Source organism: Procambarus clarkii, chromosome 47 (genome assembly GCF_040958095.1).
Source record: "Procambarus clarkii isolate CNS0578487 chromosome 47, FALCON_Pclarkii_2.0, whole genome shotgun sequence".
Lineage (NCBI taxonomy): Eukaryota > Metazoa > Arthropoda > Malacostraca > Decapoda > Cambaridae > Procambarus > Procambarus clarkii.
In genome coordinates this window covers 12,822,607-12,845,463 of record NC_091196.1, presented here as the reverse complement: position 1 = coordinate 12,845,463, position 22,857 = coordinate 12,822,607, and positions in this window count along the sequence as shown.

Here is a 22,857-nt window from a genome sequence, read left to right as displayed (position 1 = left end):
CACCTGGCAGGGGTCACCTGGCAGGGGTCACCTGGCAGGGGTCACCTGGCAGGAGTCACCTGGCAGGGTTCACCTGGCAGGGTCACCTGGCAGGGGTCACCTGGCAGGGTCACCTGGCAGGGGTCACCTGGCAGGGTCACCTGGCAGGGGTCACCTGGCAGGGTCACCTGGCAGGGGTCACCTGGCAGGGTCACCTGGCAGGAGTCACCTGGCAGGGGTCACCTGGCAGGGGTCACCTGGCAGGTTCACCTGGCAGGAGTCACCTGGCAGGAGTCACCTGGCAGGATCAACTGGCAGGAGTCACCTGGCAGGAGTCACCTGGCAGGAGTCACCTGGCAGGAGTCACCTGGCAGGGTCACCTGGCAGGGTCACCTGGCAGGAGTCACCTGGCAGGGGTCACCTGGCAGGGGTCACCTGGCAGGGTCACCTGGCAGGAATCACTTAGCAGGGTCACCTGGCAGGAGTCACCTGGCAGGGGGGTCACCTGGCAGGGGGGGGGTCACCTGGCAGGGGTCACCTGGCAGGGGGGTCACCTGGCAGGGGAGGTCACCTGGCAGGGGGGTCACCTGGCAGGGGTCACCTGGCAGGGTCACCTGGCAGGGGTCACCTGGCAGGGTCACCTGGCAGGAGTCACCTGGCAGGGGTCACCTGGCAGGGGTCACCTGGCAGGTTCACCTGGCAGGAGTCACCTGGCAGGAGTCACCTGGCAGGATCACCTGGCAGGAGTCACCTGGCAGGAGTCACCTGGCAGGGTCACCTGGCAGGAGTCACCTGGCAGGGGTCACCTGGCAGGGGTCACCTGGCAGGGTCACCTGGCAGGGTCACCTGGCAGGAATCACTTAGCAGGGTCACCTGGCAGGAGTCACCTGGCAGGGGGGTCACCTGGCAGGGGGGGTCACCTGGCAGGGGTCACCTGGCAGGGGGGTCACCTGGCAGGGGGGGTCACCTGGCAGGGGAGGTCACCTGGCAGGGGTCACCTGGCAGGGGGGGTCACCTGGCAGGGGGGGTCACCTGGCAGGGGGGGTCACCTGGCAGGGGGGGTCACCTGGCAGGGGGGTCACCTGGCAGGGGTCACCTGGCAGGGGGGGTCACCTGGCAGGGGGGTCACCTGGCAGGGGGGGTCACCTGGCAGGGGGGTCACCTGGCAGGGGTCACCTGGCAGGGGGGGGGGTCACCTGGCAGGGGGGTCACCTGGCAGGGGTCACCTGGCAGGGGGGGTCACCTGGCAGGGGGGGTCACCTGGCAGGGGGGGTCACCTGGCAGGGGGGGTCACCTGGCAGGGGGGTCACCTGGCAGGGGTCACCTGGCAGGGGGGGTCACCTGGCAGGGGGGTCACCTGGCAGGAGTTAGAAACTCAAGGCGGAGTTATAAACAACAGAACGTCAGTCTGTATTGTCATTTAACACCAGCTAATTTGGCATTTGACAACTGTACACCGCTTGATTGACAGTTGAGAGGTGGGACTAAAGTCCCGAAGCTCAACCCCTGCATGCACAACTAGTTGAGTACAACTAGTTGAGTACATGAATCAGCCAATTAACCTCTACACATTTCTAACATTAAATATTTTATTAAAATTATCACGTAAGCAAGTAATTGTCAAGAGAAAGCACCAAGCTGGAAGGTTCTGTAGCACCTTAAAATATTCAAAGACAAATCATTTACAATACTACATTTTAAGGCACTTAGGACAACGCTGATAAGTATAAATATAAACAAGTACCACAAAGGATATTTAAAATATCCAAGAATATAATTCTGCGAGCATTTTCCCCAGCGTGAGACACGTTCTTACACCCACAAAATTAAAATAATCGATTCTCTCAGGGCTGTCTTCCAATTACCTTCGTCAGGAATAGTGGCATGTGGTTCTGCCTCTGCGTCTCCTTAATATTCTCGTCAGGAGGTCGTCAGGAGGTCGTAAGGAGGTGGTCTAGCTGGCGTGAGGAACGGTGTTGGGGCCAATAGCTGCCACGAGGGGCGCCGCCCTCCGCCCGTCGCCATTCGTCACGGTGGCACCGCGTCCATTACCGGCACGCACGGACACGGAGGCCGGCCCTTCATTACATGCCCAGGGAGGCTGATGGAGCCGTGGGAGTCAAGCCCCAGCGAGAGAGAGACAGACACACGATGATGATGGTGATGAAGACGGCAATGGTGAGGAGAAAGGGAAGAGCGTTCAATTTACTTTAGAGGCAGTATTGATGAGTGTGAGGTCGTCTCTCTCCTTGGTGGTGGTGATGTGAGGTCGTCTCTCTCCTTGGTGGTGGTGATGTGAGGTCGTCTCTCTCCTTGGTGGTGATGATGTGAGGTCGTCTCTCTCCTTGGTGGTGATGATGTGAGGTCGTCTCTCTCCTTGGTGGTGATGATGTGAGGTCGTCTCTCACCTTGGTGGTGATGATGTGAGGTCGTCTCTCACCTTGGTGGTGATGATGTGAGGTCGTCTCTCTCCTTGGTGGTGATGATGTGAGGTCGTCTCTCTCCTTAGTGGTGATGATGTGAGGTCGTCTCTCTCCTTGGTGGTGATGATGTGAGGTCGTCTCTCTCCTTGGTGGTGATGATGTGAGGTCGTCTCTCACCTTGGTGGTGATGATGTGAGGTCGTCTCTCTCCTTAGTGGTGATGATGTGAGGTCGTCTCTCTCCTTAGTGGTGATGATGTGAGGTCGTCTCTCTCCTTAGTGGTGATGATGTGAGGTCGTCTCTCTCCTTGGTGGTGATGATGTGAGGTCGTCTCTCTCCCTGGTGGTGATGATGTGAGGTCGTCTCTCCCCTTGGTGGTGATGATGTGAGGTCGTCTCTCTCCTTGGTGGTGATGATGTGAGGTCGTCTCTCCCCTTGGTGGTGATGATGTGAGGTCGTCTCTCTCCTTGGTGGTGATGATGTGAGGTCGTCTCTCTCCTTGGTGGTGATGATGTGAGGTCGTCTCTCTCCTTGGTGGTGATGATGTGAGGTCGTCTCTCACCTTGGTGGTGGTGATGTGAGGTCGTCTCTCCCCTTGGTGGTGGTAATGTGAGGTCGTCTCTCACCTTGGTGGTGGTGATGTGAGGTCGTCTCTCACCTTGGTGGTGATGATGTGAGGTCGTCTCTCACCTTGGTGGTGATGATGTGAGGTCGTCTCTCACCTTGGTGGTGATGATGTGAGGTCGTCTCTCACCTTGGTGGTGATGATGTGAGGTCGTCTCTCACCTTGGTGGTGATGATGTGAGGTCGTCTCTCACCTTGGTGGTGATGATGTGAGGTCGTCTCTCACCTTGGTGGTGATGATGTGAGGTCGTCTCTCACCTTGGTGGTGATGATGTGAGGTCGTCTCTCACCTTGGTGGTGATTATGTGAGGTCGTCTCTCACCTTGGTGGTGATGATGTGAGGTCGTCTCTCACCTTGGTGGTGGTGCTGTGAGGTCGTCTCTCACCTTGGTGGTGGTAATGTGAGGTCGTCTCTCACCTTGGTGGTGATGATGTGAGGTCGTCTCTCTCCTTGGTGGTGATGATGTGAGGTCGTCTCTCTCCTTGGTGGTGATGATGTGAGGTCGTCTCTCACCTTGGTGGTGATGATGTGAGGTCGTCTCTTACCTTGGTGGTGGTGCTGTGAGGTCGTCTCTCACCTTGGTGGTGGTAATGTGAGGTCGTCTCTCACCTTGGTGGTGATGATGTGAGGTCGTCTCTCTCCTTGGTGGTGATGATGTGAGGTCGTCTCTCACGTTGGTGGTGGTGATGTGAGGTCGTCTCTCTCCTTGGTGGTGATGATGTGAGGTCGTCTCTCACCTTGGTGGTGGTGATGTGAGGGCGTCTCTCACCTTGGTGGTGATGATGTGAGGTCGTCTCTCTCCTTGGTGGTGATGATGTGAGGTCGTCTCTCACCTTGGTGGTGATGATGTGAGGTCGTCTCTCACCTTGGTGGTGATGATGTGAGGTCGTCTCTCACCTTGGTGGTGATGATGTGAGGTCGTCTCTCTCCTTGGTGGTGATGATGTGAGGTCGTCTCTCTCCTTGGTGGTGATGATGTGAGGTCGTCTCTCACCTTGGTGGTGGTGATGTGAGGTCGTCTCTCACCTTGGTGGTGATGATGTGAGGTCGTCTCTCACCTTGGTGGTGATGTTGTGAGGTCGTCTCTCACCTTGGTGGTGGTGATGTGAGGTCGTCTCTCACCTTGGTGGTGATGATGTGAGGTCGTCTCTCTCCTTGGTGGTGATGATGTGAGGTCGTCTCTCACCTTGGTGGTGGTGATGTGAGGTCGTCTCTCACCTTGGTGGTGATGATGTGAGGTCGTCTCTCTCCTTGGTGGTGATGATGTGAGGTCGTCTCTCTCCTTGGTGGTGATGATGTGAGGTCGTCTCTCACCTTGGTGGTGGTGATGTGAGGTCGTCTCTCTCCTTGGTGGTGATGATGTGAGGTCGTCTCTCACCTTGGTGGTGGTGATGTGAGGTCGTCTCTCACCTTGGTGGTGATGATGTGAGGTCGTCTCTCACCTTGGTGGTGATGATGTGAGGTCGTCTCTCACCTTGGTGGTGATGATGTGAGGTCGTCTCTCACCTTGGTGGTGATGATGTGAGGTCGCCTCTCACCTTGGTGGTGGTGATGTGAGGTCGTCTCTCACCTTGGTGGTGGTGAGTAATAATAAGGATGATGGCGTGGCAAGAATATTTGATTTCTTTTTTTAATATATTCCGTGTCACACGTTTTCCGATAAAAAATCAGAGTCCCGATTGTCGTAAAATCATATCAATGCCCCAGAATTTATATTTTTAAAAATATCGTCGCTGTGTCACATGTTTTGAGTAAAAAAAATTCAAAGACCTATTTTATTAAAAATCAAATCAAGTTCATGTTCAGAGAATATATTCATAGGAGTTTGTTAAGTAATTCTCTCCTACAAATTGTAGTTCTTAAACCCACCCCCCCCCTTCCCCCGCCCCATCTGTCGTCGCCATAATCTCATCACCACGACGCCGGCTCTCTTATCTCCGCCCCCCTCCCTAATCTTCCCTTCCCCCTCCTTACCTCCCACCAGCCTCTCCCCACTCTTCCCCAACTCTCCCCAAACCTTCCTTCACAACCAACCTTTTACAGCTTTGTTCACAAAATTTTTAAATATTCACCTATTCTGTATCCATTTAATAGTAAAGTTATGGTCATAGAAAGTAAACTTTCTGAAAATTTGTTCATTAATAGTTTAAGTAATTCCTAGTATCAGATGTTAGTTCTTGGACCCGGCTTATACGTTCTCTTCTATCTCTTTCCAACAAAGAGTCCAATTTCCCTGAGATAGTGCGTACGTGTGTATGTAAATAAACACTTGCCAGGTAATTGACAACCTGTCATAACATGCCTTATCTCTCGCTCCCAACTGCTCACTTATCTCCCCCCCCCCCCCCGTTCCCACCCCCACCCCCTCCTTGTCTCACGTACAACCTCTCTCTCCCACGCCCTGCCCACTCCCTTAGCTCCTCCCTCACCCCAAGCTCCCAGCACCCTTATCTTCCTCCTCTCACCGCCTCTACTCCCCCCCCCCCTTCATCTCACCGCTTCCCCCAACTCCCCAAACCTCCCTCCTCCCTAGATACCTTCTCAACTTTGCTCTTCAAGAATTTTAATTTGTGTTCATATCTCTCATTTTTCCCGTTCTCCATCCAACTCTTTTATGTTCTCATTCTATCTGCTATTCTATTTCATGTGACTTCACCTCATGGAACAATGTTTCTTCTATTTAAAACAGCTAATACCGATAATCTTCTTATCATATTTTATCAAGACTCTTTTATCAAGACACAACGCCTCCATTCTTTACATGTTCTCCGAATGTTCTCTGTGTTCATTGCTTTCTCTTAAATGTTCTCTGTTTCCTGATTGCATATGTACAAGGATTCCCAACAAATTTAGTTACAAATTATTTTGTTTGCAAATTATTTATTTACAAATTATTTAGTTTTCAAATTATTTAGTTATAAATTATTTAGTTACAAATTATTTAGTAACTAATTATTTATTACAAGGTATTTATTTAGTCATTTACCTAGGTTTATTCGCAAAAATATGTCAGTGCATTTCTTCAACAACTTAATATTTCTTACAAACTCTGTTCTTAAACAAAACTATGCTCTATGCAATAACAAATTTACTAAAACAATATTTTCATAACGTTTCTTAACTAAAACCACTCTTCACACTACCGAAAATAGTCAAGAATAAAGTCTTTACATCACTTCTTAACTAAAATATCTCTTATTTCGTTCGTAAATAATCAAAGGAATCGTTTAACACATTTCTTAACTAACAGTATGCTTCATAAAGTAAGAAAAAAGTCAAAGATAATTTTGTCATAATACTTCTAAACTAAGTTACTCCCCAAGACATTGTTATGCTTCAAATAATACTCTCTTGCCCTCTTTATGTAAGAAGGATACACTCAAATCCATCAAAAGATAATCTCAAAGACATAGATTCACTCAAAGCCATCATGGTTACTGTTGGAGACACCAAGATACACTCAAAGACATCAAAGATGCACCCAGAGACATCACAGATAAGCCCAAAGACATGAATGATAATCACAAAGATATCAAAGATACACTCAAAGCCATCAAGGATCAAGCCATAGAGACAAAAAATAATCTCAAAGATATCACGATTCACTCAGAGACATCAAAGATAATCTCAAAGACATCAAGATACACTCAGAGGTGTCAAAGATTCTCTCTGAGACATCAACGATACACTCAAAGACAACAAGAATACTCTCAGAGAAATCAGGATACACTCAGAAGCATCAGGGATATTCGCTAAGACATCATGAAGCATTAAAGAATCTCTCTAAGTCATCTTCACGCAGCAATAATACGTTCTGAGATAATTGAATTAACATTTGTACTCTTTAACGCATCTTAATTTAAAAGAATACTCTCTAGGAAGTTTTGTGCATTAAATAAACTCTCACAGTAACAAATATTGTTTTTCTTTCACTAAATAAGAAGTCAAGGGTAATGTTCCTGCATCATATTTACATTATGTTTGTATTAAAGTTACTAAGACACGTCATGATGCAGTCACAAACAACTATAAGCATTATATACTAAATATTTACATACTAAACAGTAATAAATATTTCTAACTTTTCGAAATATTTATATAATTTCTTATTTATATAACTTCCATAAAGCAGTAGTTTTCTGTCATATATATATTATTAAGAAAAATATTTTACCAAAGACATGTCTTGTTATGCAATGTGTTTATACAATAATTTTTATTAACTTTATATAAAGTCTTTGACAAAAATATCTGTCATCGTAATACAAAGGTACCTGTAACTTACATAACTTACTTACTAACTTAACCTAAACACCCAAAATATTACTTATATAAAACATCATCTTATTCTCTCTGAAACATAAACTCTTCATTTATTAGTTATTTACCCCAGACTCAGTCAGTTTCTCTTATCTTTCTTTATTTATTTATTTATTTTCTCTCTTAGTCTGATTTCTTAGCTTTTCTGCCTCTTTAAATACATTATTTCTAAAATAAACAAATTTAAATATAAAGTAGATAGGCTAAAAGTGGGAGTAAAAAGTTAGGTATACAAGGGGATATTAGATTTAGTTTAGAAATAACATGAATAAATTGTCTCTGACTATTTTTCTTACTTTATGAAGCATTGTGTTGGTTAAGAAAAGTGTTGAATGTGTTGACTATTTTCAAACACTATTTTCGAACGAAAGAAGTGATATTTTAGTTAAGAAATGATGTGAAGATGTTATACATGACTATTTTCGGTGGAGTGACGAGTCATTTTATTAAGAAACGTTAAGAAAAGATTGTTTTAGTAAATTTGTTACTGCTTGAAGCGAAGTTTTGTTGTTGTTGTTGTTTTTAAGAACAGTGTTTGTAAGAAATATTAAGTTGATAAAGAAATGCATTGACATAGTTTTTGTGAATAAACCTAGGTTTAAAATGACTAAATAAATACTCTGCAATAAAAAAATTGTTACTAAATAATTTGAAAACTAAATAATTTATAAATAAAAAATTTGAAAACTAAATAAATTTAAACTAAATAATTTGCTAACAAAATAATTTGTAACTAAATTTGTTGGGAAAAATTGTACATTTGGTATAGGAAAGCAACAAAAAACATGTAAGAGAAAGCGATGAACACAGAGAACATTCGGAGAACATGATGGAACATGTAATGGATGGAAGCGTTGTGTAGTTACACTTGAGTCGTCATAATATATAAGAAGAAGATTATCGGTATCAGCTGTTTTAACAAGAAACATAATTCCATGAAATGAAATCACATAGAACAATTAGAAAAGAACATTATAGAGTTACAGATAGAGAACGGGGAAAACACAAGACATGAGCACAAATTAATATTAAAACACTTGAAGGGTAAAATTGAGAATGGATCAGGGGAGAAGGGAGGTTTGAAGGAGTTGGGGGAAGGGGTGAGATGCAGGGGGGAGGAGGGGTTGTGAGAGGGGGAAGATAAGGGTGCTGGGAGTTGGGGGTTAGGGAGGAGCTAAGGGAGTGGGCGAGGCGTGGGTGAGGGAGGAGGTAGGAGTGGCGCTGGGGGGTTAGGGGGCGATGGGAGGAGAGGAGATAAACGAACAGTTGGGAGCGAGGAAAATGGAGGGAGCGAGAGATAAGGCATGTTATGACAGGTTGTCAATTACCTGGCAAGTGTTTATTTACATACACACGTACCCGCGCGCACACACTTGTATTGAGCGTAACGTTATGACTCATTGTTTACCTACAGTGACTGGGACAGGACATGTAAGATAGAGACACCTGGCTTCTGGAAAGCATATCTACTCCGATAAGGGATGAATGTTTACGATAACAAAGGCGACGGGTATGGGCTGGTCTGTTGTTGTTGTTGTTTTGAAATAACTATATTATGGGAAGATTGAAGTAAGAACAAGTTTAAACTGAATTGTTTTATTTTACGATGTAAGAAATAACTACCTTTTAAATCTTGTGTAAATTGAACTGTTAATAACAAACTTACACGAGTAAACTAAGGCGGGGGACAGGAGCTGAATCCTGATACTTACTTTATCTTGTTTTCCTACGTCCAAAATATATCGATTTTAAATATCAAGGAAATTGCACTATTAGAAGCGAAGATATAGAAGAGAACGTATAGAGTCGGGTCCAAGAACTAACATCTGATACTGGGAATTACTTAAATTATTAATTAAAAAAAATCTGAAAATAGACTTTCTATGACCTTAACTTTACTCCTAAATGGATACATAGTAAGTGTATATTTTAATTTTTCGTGAACAAACCTGGGAAAGGTTGGTTTTGAGGGAAGGTTTGGGGGAGTTTGGGAAGATTGGAGAGAGGCTGGGGGAGGGTAAGAAGGGGGCAAGGGAAGAGTAGGGAGGGGGGCGGAGATAAGAGAGCGGGCGTCGTGGTGATGAGATTATGGCGACGACATATGGAGCGGGAGATGGGGGAGGGAGTTAAGAACTACAATTTATAGGAGAGGATTACTTAATGCACTTTGGTTCAGGAACGACGCAGTGTTGCGTCATTTTTTTAGTAGACGCGATCCCGGGAACGACACAGTGTTGCGTCATTTTCGGCGGCAAATTGGCGGCGGCTTCGGGAGGGGCGGACAGCGGTTTTGGATATTATATGCATATAATCTTGTAGGGGAATTTCATTGCGAATACATTGATACCAAAATGAAAGACCAAGGACCAGAATTGAGGTAACAAAGTTGAAAACAGTATACCATTTTATTAGCGCTCACTGGGATTATGCTCCGTCACTTTCTGTATTTGCTGTGGGTGGTACGCCTGGCTTTTGGACTTTATATTTGTATATACTCCTGGAGTGAATTTTATTGCAAACACAATGTTACCAAAATGAAAGACCTAGGCCGGGAATTGAGGTGACAAACGTGAAAGGAGTGTACACATTTTATCGCTCTTATGCGCTCCCGGGTAACACGCGCACTCACTTTCTCTGTTTGTTGTGGATGGTACGCCGGGCTTTTGGAGTTTATATGTCTTTAGTCGTTTAGGGAATTCTATTGCGAACACAATGATACCAAATTTAAAAACCCTGGACGAGAATTGAGGTGACAAAGTTAAAGACAGTATACACTTTTCTGAACTACTGCGCGCTCCCATGAAACGCTGGGACTCACTGGGCCTAGTTGAGGGCTGGCGGGCAGGGTGTGCGAAAGTGAATTATTAACAAACCCTAATCATATATTCTCTGGACATGGATTTGATATGATTTTAGTAAAATGGGTCTCTGATTTTTTCTCAAAACATGTGACACAGCGACGATATCTTTAAAAATAAAAATTCAGGGGAATTGATATGATTTTACAACGAATGGGACTCTGATTTTTTTTAACCCAAAAACATGCGACACAGCAAATATATATTCAAAAAAACTAATATTCTTGCTACACCTTCATCCCTACTACTATGAGTGTGAGGTCGTCTCTCACCTTGGTGGTGATGATGTGAGGTCGTCTCTCTCCTTGGTGGTGATGATGTGAGGTCGTCTCTCACCTTGGTGGTGATGATGTGAGGTCGTCTCTCTCCCTGGTGGTGATGATGTGAGGTCGTCTCTCTCCTTGGTGGTGATAATGTGAGGTCGTCTCTCTCCTTGGTGGTGATGATGTGAGGTCGCCTCTCACCTTGGTGGTGATGATGTGAGGTCGCCTCTCACCTTGGTGGTGATGATGTGAGGTCGTCTCTCACCTTGGTGGTGATGATGTGAGGTCGTCTCTCACCTTGGTGGTGATGATGTGAGGTCGTCTCTCACCTTGGTGGTGATGATGTGAGGTCGTCTCTCACCTTGGTGGTGATGATGTGAGGTCGTCTCTCTCCTTGGTGGTGATGATGTGAGGTCGTCTCTCCCCTTGGTGGTGATGATGTGAGGTCGTCTCTCCCCTTGGTGGTGATGATGTGAGGTCGTCTCTCACCTTGGTGGTGATGATGTGAGGTCGTCTCTCACCTTGGTGGTGATGATGTGAGGTCGTCTCTCACCTTGGTGGTGATGATGTGAGGTCGTCTCTCACCTTGGTGGTGATGATGTGAGGTCGTCTCTCACCTTGGTGGTGGTGATGTGAGGTCGTCTCTCACCTTGGTGGTGATGATGTGAGGTCGTCTCTCACCTTGGTGGTGGTGATGTGAGGTCGTCTCTCACCTTGGTGATGATGTGAGGTCGTCTCTCACCTTGGTGGTGATGATGTGAGGTCGTCTCTCACCTTGGTGGTGATGATGTGAGGTCGTCTCTCACCTTGGTGGTGATGATGTGAGGTCGTCTCTCACCTTGGTGGTGATGATGTGAGGTCGTCTCTCCCCTTGGTGGTGATGATGTGAGGTCGTCTCTCACCTTGGTGGTGATGATGTGAGGTCGTCTCTCACCTTGGTGGTGATGATGTGAGGTCGTCTCTCCCCTTGGTGGTGATGATGTGAGGTCGCCTCTCACCTTGGTGGTGATGATGTGAGGTCGCCTCTCACCTTGGTGGTGATGATGTGAGGTCGTCTCTCCCCTTGGTGGTGATGATGTGAGGTCGTCTCTCTCCTTGGTGGTGATGATGTGAGGTCGTCTCTCACCTTGGTGATGATGTGAGGTCGTCTCTCCCCTTGGTGGTGATGATGTGAGGTCGCCTCTCACCTTGGTGGTGATGATGTGAGGTCGTCTCTCCCCTTGGTGGTGATGATGTGAGGTCGTCTCTCTCCTTGGTGGTGATGATGTGAGGTCGTCTCTCTCCTTGGTGGTGATGATGTGAGGTCGCCTCTCCCCTTGGTGGTGATGATGTGAGGTCGTCTCTCTCCTTGGTGGTGATGATGTGAGGTCGTCTCTCTCCTTGGTGATGATGATGTGAGGTCGTCTCTCCCCTTGGTGGTGATGATGTGAGGTCGTCTCTCCCCTTGGTGGTGATGATGTGAGGTCGTCTCTCTCCTTGGTGGTGATGATGTGAGGTCGTCTCTCTCCTTGGTGATGATGATGTGAGGTCGCCTCTCCCCTTGGTGGTGATGATGTGAGGTCGCCTCTCCCCTTGGTGGTGATGATGTGAGGTCGTCTCTCACCTTGGTGGTGATGATGTGAGGTCGCCTCTCTCCTTGGTGGTGATGATGTGAGGTCGTCTCTCCCCTTGGTGGTGATGATGTGAGGTCGTCTCTCTCCCTGGTGGTGATGATGTGAGGTCGCCTCTCTCCTTGGTGGTGATGATGTGAGGTCGTCTCTCTCCTTGGTGGTGATGATGTGAGGTCGTCTCTCACCTTGGTGGTGATGATGTAAGGTCGTCTCTCTCCTTGGTGGTGATGATGTGAGGTCGTCTCTCACCTTGGTGGTGATGATGTGAGGTCGTCTCTCACCTTGGTGGTGATGATGTGAGGTCGCCTCTCACCTTGGTGGTGATGATGTGAGGTCGTCTCTCTCCCTGGTGGTGATGATGTGAGGTCGTCTCTCTCCTTGGTGGTGATGATGTGAGGTCGTCTCTCTCCCTGGTGGTGATGATGTGAGGTCGTCTCTCTCCTTGGTGGTGATGATGTGAGGTCGTCTCTCTCCTTGGTGGTGATGATGTGAGGTCGTCTCTCTCCTTGGTGGTTATGATGTGAGGTCGTCTCTCCCCTTGGTGGTGATGATGTGAGGTCGTCTCTATCCTTTTGCTGGTGCTTGGGGGGGGGGAGGGGGGGGCAGTAGTTTGCAACAGTGGAGTGTCAACCTCAGAAACAACACTGGCGGAGGCGATTGGGATTTGTCTTAACACCGCGAGCACATTGTGACCCTCCCAGGCTGCCTTAATTCTTTCTCCAGTAGAAATTGTCATGAAATATATGAACTCAAAATAATTTAAGCTCTTCACTGTTTAGTGTATATGAGCGTTGAACGTACTAATGTTCAATGTATATAAGCGTTGAACGAGTCGATGTTCAATGTATCTGAGCGTTGAACGTGCTAATGTTCTATGTATATGAGCGTTGAACGTGCTACTATTCAATGTATTAGCGTTGGACGAGTCGCTGATCAATGTATGAGCGTTGAACGTGTTAATGTTCAATGTTTGTGAGCGTTGAACGTGCTAATATTCAATGTTTATGAGCGTTGGACGAGTCGATGTTCAATGTATGAGCGTTAAACGTGCTAATGGTCAATGCATGTGAGAGTTAAACGAATCGATGTTCAATGTATATGAGTATTGAACGTGCTAATGTTCAATGTATATTAGCGTCGAATATATCAAGGTTCAATGTATATTAGAGTTAAACGTGCTATTATTCAATTTACATGAGCGTTGAATGTGCTAATGTTCAATGTATATGAGCGTTGAATGTGTCAATGTTCGATATATAACAGCTGTAATTAAAACGTTTTATTGATGTTAAATTTAATGTATTACTTTTTTTTGAGAAGGAATTAAATTTCTCCTTAAATGTTCGGGCTACGTAATGTTAATGCACTTTTTTTTAATGTTAATGCACTTTTCTTTTGAACAAAAAACTTTGAACAAGGGTATTGCACTGCATATTTTAATAATACTTAATAATGGTGTACAGTCATCATTTAAAATACATTCCAGATAAATTACGAAATGAGCTTTAAACTCAAAAAATCATTAACTCTTCTGTTAACCCCTAAAGCACATTTAAACAATTTCCTAAAACCATTTATTAACTCAGATATGACGAGAAATAAGCATTAGGTTCTGCACTCTACTCATTCAGGAAATAGAATATTCAGGCCGCAGTTAATCAGCAGCTTCATTATTCAAGACTCCACCAGAGGAGATATTGATTCCTGAAGGACTAATTCAATTAAGCCTTTGATGGTTGTTGACCCGCTCCGGTCTGGACAATAGCTTCGTCGTGACCCAAATCCTCAGAAACAGCTATAAATTTCAGATTGTGTCGTGTGTAGTCCTTTACAGAGTCATTAGTAATGTTTTCTTGATGAGAAGAATAGAGAGTAAAGTTTCTTCATCTTATGTATATTGAATATGGTTAATTGGTAGCAAGATTATGGAAGATAGCCAGATCTCGGGATCATTGTTGACGACCAGACTTCAGGATCACGGAAGACGACCACGCTCCTGGGTCATGGAAGACGACCAGGCTCCAGGATCATGGAAGACGACCATGCTCCAGGATCATGGAAGACGACCAGGCTCCAGGATCACGGAAGACGACCAGGCTCCAGGATCACGGAAGAAGACCAGGCCCCAGGATCATGGAAGACGACCAGGCCCCAGGATCACGGAAGACGACCAGGCCCCAGGATCACGGAAGACGACCAGGCCCCAGGATCACGGAAGACGACCAGGCTCCAGGATCACGGAAGACGACCAGGCGCCAGGATCACGGAAGACGACCAGGATAATGGAAGTGCAAGCAGACGCGTCCCAATTCGCCAGGATTAAGGGAAGCCCTCTGGCTTCACGGGTCTGGCGGGCCCGATCCACGTCGTCCAGGAGATAGCCTCCAAGGTGGCAGCCTCTAATTAAACGCCCTGTCCCCCCCTTAATCTCAAATAAGTCCACATCTGCAGACTCAACGGACCCGAAATGTTCGTCTAGATCGCTTCCCAGTCAGTCCAGACTACCTATGACCTTTCTCTATGTTGTGGGTGTTTGTTTTAACATTATCACAGTCAAAAAGTTTACTAAAACAATCTTAAGCACATATTTCGACGACCTCAGTCTCATGTCTTGACGCGGACAAACAGGTTCCAGCAGACACATAAAATAATACACCACAAATAGAGGCCACAATGGTTCACCTCCCTTCTCTCTGCCGTCCTCCCTCCCGCCCTAAACATGCCCTCTCCAGAATGCAAACAAACATCTTAGACTCGATAAACAGGTGGGTAAGACAGGCCGGCGCACACAAAGCGGAAGATGTCCCCACAACACAATGGTGGAGATGTTCCCGAGATTACCTCAAGACGTGGAGCAGACAGCGGGATGAGTTCCTCAATACACACAGCTGACGGCGATATTCTGCACCACCGCACTTAACTTGCCTCAAGTTGGTCTTATATATATATTTATATATATATATATGAATATATATATATATGAATATATATATATATATATATATATATATATATATATATATATATATATATATATATATATATATATATATTCATATATATATATATTCATATATATATATATTCATATATATATATATATATATATATATTCATATATATATATATATTCATATATATATATATATATATATTCATATATATATATATTCATATATATATATTCATATATATATATATATTCATATATATATATATATATATATATATATATATATATATATATATATATATATATTCATATATATATATATATATTCATATATATATATATATTCATATATATATATTCATATATATATATATATTCATATATATATATATATTCATATATATATATATATTCATATATATATATATATATATATTCATATATATATATATATATTCATATATATATATATATATATATTCATATATATATATATATTCATATATATATATATTCATATATATATATTCATATATATATATTCATATATATATATATTCATATATATATATATATTCATATATATATATTCATATATATATATTCATATATATATATATTCATATATATATATATTCATATATATATATATTCATATATATATATATATTCATATATATATATATTCATATATATATATATATTCATATATATATATATGAATATATATATATATTCATATATATATATATTCATATATATATATATTCATATATATATATATTTATATATATATATATTCATATATATATATATTCATATATATATATTCATATATATATATATATTCATATATATATATATATTCATATATATATATATATTCATATATATATATATATTCATATATATATATATATTCATATATATATATATTCATATATATATATTCATATATATATATATTCATATATATATATTCATATATATATATATATATATTCATATATATATATATTCATATATATATATATATATATATATATATATATATATATTCATATATATATATATATATATATATATATATATATTCATATATATATATATATATATATATATATATATATATATATATATTCATATATATATACATATATATATATATATATTCATATATATTCATATATATATATATATATATATATATACATATATTCATATATATATATATATATATATATATATTCATATATATATATATATATATATATATATATATATATATATATATTCATATATATATATATATATATATATATTCATATATATATATATATATATATATATATATATATATATTCATATATATATATATATATATATTCATATATATATATATATATATATATATATATATATATATATTCATATATATATATATATATATATATATATATATATATATATATATATATATATATAACTGAAAACTCACACCCCAGAAGTGACTCGAACCCATACTCCCACAACTGGTATGTACAGGGACGCCTTAATCCGCTTGACCATCACGACCGGACATAAGGAAGTGATAGCCGAGGCTATATGAACCACTTCCCCGCCGGCACTTGGATGGTAATCTTGGGCATAGCATTTTATCAAATCACCTCATTCTTTGGGGCACACGTGAGGAACACAAATGCAAACAAGCCTGAATGGTCCCCAGGACTATATACAACTGAAAACTCACACCCCAGAAGTGACTCGAACCCATACTCCCACAACTGGTATGTACAGGGACGCCTTAATCCTATAAGGCAGTTGTATATAGTCCTGGGGACCATTCAGGCTTGTTTGCATTTGTGTTCCTCACGTGTGCCCCAAAGAATGAGGTGATTTGATAAAATGCTATGCCCAAGATTACCATCCGAGTGCCGGCGGGGAAGTGGTTCATATAGCCTCGGCTATCACTTCCTTATGTCCGGTCGTGATGGTCAAGCGGATTAAGGCGTCCCTGTACATACCAGTTGTGGGAGTATGGGTTCGAGTCACTTCTGGGGTGTGAGTTTTCAGTTGTATATAGTCCTGGGGACCATTCAGGCTTGTTTGCATTTGTGTTCCTCACGTGTGCCCCAAAGAATGAGGTGATTTGATAAAATGCTATGCCCAAGATTACCATCCGAGTGCCGGCGGGGAAGTGGTTCATATAGCCTCGGCTATCACTTCCTTATGTCCGGTCGTGATGGTCAAGCGGATTAAGGCGTCCCTGTACATACCAGTTGTGGGAGTATGGGTTCGAGTCACTTCTGGGGTGTGAGTTTTCAGTTGTATATAGTCCTGGGGACCATTCAGGCTTGTTTGCATATATATATATATGTTTCATTGAATATGACCGCATATTCTGTATTTATTATTTTCTGGTTTAGGGCTTCTATCCCTCTAACTATTTTCTTAGCATCAGGGCTTAATTGAATGCTAATGCTTAATTGAATGCTTAATTAAGATGCTAAGAAAATAGTTAGAGGGATAGAAGCCCTAAACCAGAAAATAATAAATACAGAATATGCGGTCATATTCAATGAAACATGTTTGAAAGAAACCTGCTGCCAGTATACACCAATATATATATATATATATATATATATATATATATATATATATATATATATATATATATATATATATATATATATATATATATATATATGTCGTACCTAGTAGCCAGAACGCACTTCTCAGCCTACTATGCAAGGCCTGATTTGCCTAATAAGCCAAGTTTTCATGAATTAATTGTTTTTCGACTACCTAACCTACCTAACCTAACCTAACCTAACTTTTTCGGCTACCTAACCTAACCTAACCTATAAAGATAGGTTAGGTTAGGTTAGGTAGGGTTGGTTAGGTTCGGTCATATATCTACGTTAATTTTAACTCCATTAAAAAAAAATTGACCTCATACATAATGAAATGGGTAGCTTTATCATTTCATAAGAAAAAAATTAGAGAAAATATATTAATTTAGGAAAACTTGGCTTATTAGGCAAATCGGGACTTGCATAGTAGGCTGAGAAGTGCGTTCTGGCTACTAGGTACGACATATATATATATATATATATATATATATATATATATATATATATATATATATATATATATATATATATATATATATATATATATATATATATATATATATATAGCTCTCTTAATTTAGAGACATTGATATTTCCAAGCATAAGTGTACCTAAGCAACCATAAGAAAATAATAAAGGTAACAGACAGACTACTGCACAGAAGTTACCAAGCCTCTCGAGACATGAAAGTAACTTCAACACTAATTACTTAAGTTCTTCTAAGAAAACCACGTGAAGACAGTAGGAAATCATTCATGATTGACTTCACTCTTTACAGGCCATATATTGCTGATTATTTCAGAAACTATTATAGTCGAATACATCAACCCTCTCTGACCACTAAACTGAGAGTAGTAACCTAACTAAGAGTGGTGCTTTAACTAAGAGTAGTGGCCTAACTAAGAGTAGTGGCCTAACTAAGAGTAGTGGCTTAACTAAGAGTAGTGGCCTAACTAAGAGTAGTGGCCTAACTAAGAGTAGTGGCTTAACTAGGAGTAGTGGCTTAACTAAGAGTAGTGGCTTAACTAAGAGTAGTGGCCTAACTAAGAGTAGTGGCCTAACTAAGAGTAGTGGCTTAACTAAGAGTAGTAGCTTAACTAAGAGTAGTGGCCTAACTAAGAGTAGTGGCTTAACTAAGAGTAGTGGCCTAACTAAGAGTAGTAGCTTAACTAAGAGTAGTGGCCTAACTAAGAGTAGTGGCCTAACTAAGAGTAGTGACCTAACTAAGAGTAGTGGCCTAATTAAGAGTTGTGGCTTAACTAAGAGTAATGGCCTAACTAAGAGTAGTGGCTTAACTAAGAGTAGTGGCCTAACTAAGAGTAGTGGCCTAACTAAGAGTAGTGGCTTAACTAAGAGTAGTGGCTTAACTAAGAGTAGTGGCCTAACTAAGAGTAGTGGCCTAACTAAGAGTAGTGGCTTAACTAAGAGTAGTGGCTTAACTAAGAGTAGTGGCTTAACTAAGAGTAGTGGCTTAACTAAGAGTAGTGGCTTAACTAAGAGTAGTGGCTTAACTAAGAGTAGTGGCCTAACTAAGAGTAGTGGCCTAACTAAGAGTAGTGGCTTAACTAAGAGTAGTGGCTTAACTAAGAGTAGTGGCCTAACTAAGAGTAGTGGCTTAACTAAGAGTAGTGGCTTAACTAAGAGTAGTGGCTTAACTAAGAGTAGTGGCCTAACTAAGAGTAGTGGCTTAACTAAGAGTAGTGGCTTAACTAAGAGTAGTGGCTTAACTAAGAGTAGTGGCTTAACTAAGAGTAGTGGCCTAACTAAGAGTAGTGACCTAACTAAGAGTAGTGGCTTAACTAAGAGTAGTGGCCTAACTAAGAGTAGTGACCTAACTAAGAGTAGTGGCTTAACTAAGAGTAGTGGCCTAACTAAGAGTAGTGGCCTAACTAAGAGTAGTGGCTTAACTAAGAGTAGTGGCCTAACTAAGAGTAGTGGCTTAACTAAGAGTAGTGGCCTAACTAAGAGTAGTGGCCTAACTAGGAGTAGTGGCTTAACTAAGAGTAGTAGCTTAACTAAGAGTAGTGGTCTAAGAGTAGTGGCCTAACTAAGAGTAGTGGCTTAACTAAGAGTAGTGGCTTAACTAAGAGTAGTGGCTTAACTAAGAGTAGTGGCTTAACTAAGAGTAGTGGCTTAACTAAGAGTAGTGGCTTAACTAAGAGTAGTGGCCTAACTAAGAGTAGTGGCTTAACTAAGAGTAGTGGCTTAACTAAGAGTAGTGGCTTAACTAAGAGTAGTGGCTTAACTAAGAGTAGTGGCTTAACTAAGAGTAGTGGCCTAACTAAGAGTAGTGGCCTAACTAAGAGTAGTGGCCTAACTAAGAGTAGTGGCTTAACTAAGAGTAGTGGCTTAACTAAGAGTAGTGGCTTAGACACTTTCCTTCTCTTGTCCATCATCAAGAACCATCACCAACTTTAGTCTCCCGTTGCCCGGGACCTGTTGTGGGATACCACCACCCGGGTCCTGTTGTGGGACACCACCACCACCCGGGTCCTGTTGTGGGACACCACCACCACCCGGGTCCTGTTGTGGGACACCACCACCCAGGTCCTGTTGTGGGACATCACCACCACCCGGGTCTTGTTGTGGGACATCACCACCCGGGTCCTGTTGTGGGACAACACCACCCAGGTCCTGTTGTGGGACACCACCACCACCCGGGTCCTGTTGTGGGACACCATCTCCCGGGTCCTGTTGTGGGACACCACCACCCGGGTCCTGTTGTGGGACACCACCACCACCCGGGTCCTGTTGTGGGACACCACCACCCAGGTCCTGTTGTGGGACACCACCACCCAGGTCCTGTTGTGGGACACCACCACCCGGGTCCTGTTGTGGGACACTACCACCCAGGTCCTGTTGTGGGACACCACCACCACCCGGGTCCTGTTGTGGGACACCACCACCCAGGTCCTGTTGTGGGACACCACCACCCGGGTCCTGTTGTGGGACACCACCACCCGGGTCCTGTTGTGGGACACTACCACCCAGGTCCTGTTGTGGGACACCACCATCCGGGTCCTGTTGTGGGACACCACCACCTAGGTCCTGTTGTGGGACACCACCACCTAGGTCCTGTTGTGGGACACCACCACCCAGGTCCTGTTGTGGGACACTACCACCCAGGTCCTGTTGTGGGACACCACCATCCGGGTCCTGTTGTGGGACACCACCACCTAGGTCCTGTTGTGGGACACCACCACCTAGGTCCTGTTGTGGGACACCACCACCTAGGTCCTGTTGTGGGACACCACCACCTAGGTCCTGTTGTGGGACACCACCACCCAGGTCCTGTTGTGGGACACCACCACCCGGGTCCTGATGTGGGACACCACCACCACCCGGGTCCTGTTGTGGGACACCATCGCCCGGGTCATGTTGTGGGACACCACCACCCAGGTCCTGTTGTGGGACACTACCACCCAGGTCCTGTTGTGGGACACCACCACCCGGGTCCTGATGTGGGACACCACCACCACCCGGGTCCTGTTGTGGGACACCACCACCCGGGTCCTGATGTGGGACACCACCACCACCCGGGTCCTGTTGTGGGACACCACCACCACCCGGGTCCTGTTGTGGGACACGCAGACATCGCTCACCAGAGAACATTATATCAACCACATTTCTCTAAAATTCCTTTATAAATTATTGACATTCATAAATAATTATATTGACAGATTCGTCTATATACACCGGCTTTGCTCTGCAATGTGTCAATGTCACAATGCATGTGCAATAAATTATACAAGACTGCGTGAATTAGGAGATATGAGTGGATAGATTCACAGTCAATAGCCAGTTACCCTTTGGTAACTGTCCTTCAGCAATATTATACTCCAATACTGCTTTGTAAAAGGAAGGAACTAAGAAACACCAGGAATTACACTAGGAATTAATTCTACTCGTATGAATTATTATGACAACAAAATCACAGGTACTGTCTTTGTAGATGTGAATGGAACCATTGACGTATATATCATACAATAATACTTCACCACTTCAATGTATTAGGGGTTATAAACAGCGTTCTAAGTAAGTTAGAAAGCTACTTGGGACATGAAATACTCTATATCCATCAATAACGCGATTTCAATCACTCAGCTCTAAACCATTTTTGTGTTCCTGGATTTAGTTCTGGGACCTATTTACTTCCCACTAAATATAAATATTTGACAAATATTTACCGGTGTCTAAAATTTTGCGATAGGCCGACAACACAGCTTAATAGATCGCAGACACACGTTGTCACATCCTTAACACTTCACACAGATATATCAGAGACATTAGAAAGAATTGTTTCAGTGTCAGAGTAGTAAACAAGTGGAATGTCTTAAGCAGTGATGTGGTGGAGGCTGACTCCATACACAGTTTCAAATGTAGATATAATAGAGCCCATTAGGCTCAAGAATCTGCACACTAGTTGATTGACGGTTGAGAGGCGGGACCAAACAGCCAAAGCTCAATCTCCTCAATCACAACTAGGTGAGTACACACAATACTGGGCAAAGTTTCAACTGTGAGCAATATATATGTATATATATATATATGTATATATATATATGTATATATATATATGTATATATATATGTATATATATATATGTATATATGTTCACAGTTCACATACTAACTGGTTTGCCAAGTTATTGAATATCATATGACGAGAAGTAGTGTTTTGATTAATGTTCCAACAAATTACCTGTAAATTCCAGTTTAGGCTTGTGCCAGGCGGTGTTGCCAGGCGGTGTTGCCAGGCGGTGTTGCCAGGCGGTGTTGCCAGGCGGTGTTGCCAGGCGGTGTTGCCAGACAGTGTTGACAGCCGGTGTTGCCAGACGGCGCGGTGTTTCTTAGACAGTGTTGCCAGCCGGTGTTGCCAGACGGCGCGGTGTTTCTTAGACAGTGTTGCCAGCCGGTGTTGCCAGACGGCGCGGTGTTTCTTAGACAGTGTTGCCACCCGGTGCTGTGTTTCTCAGGGGGTGTTGCCCACTTCATTTAATTGTCTTATGTCATTTATTGCATGTCAGTTATTAAGTGTTAATATGTTATTTTACTGTTTGTTTCATGTTATCCATAATCAATGTGCTGATCAATGCACGAAGCTGAATATAAACATTTACACGGTGCTCACAAGCAACCCAGTCTGGCTTTCTAAGTTTTCCCAACGTCTAGAAACTGTCGAACTAAAGTGCCCTC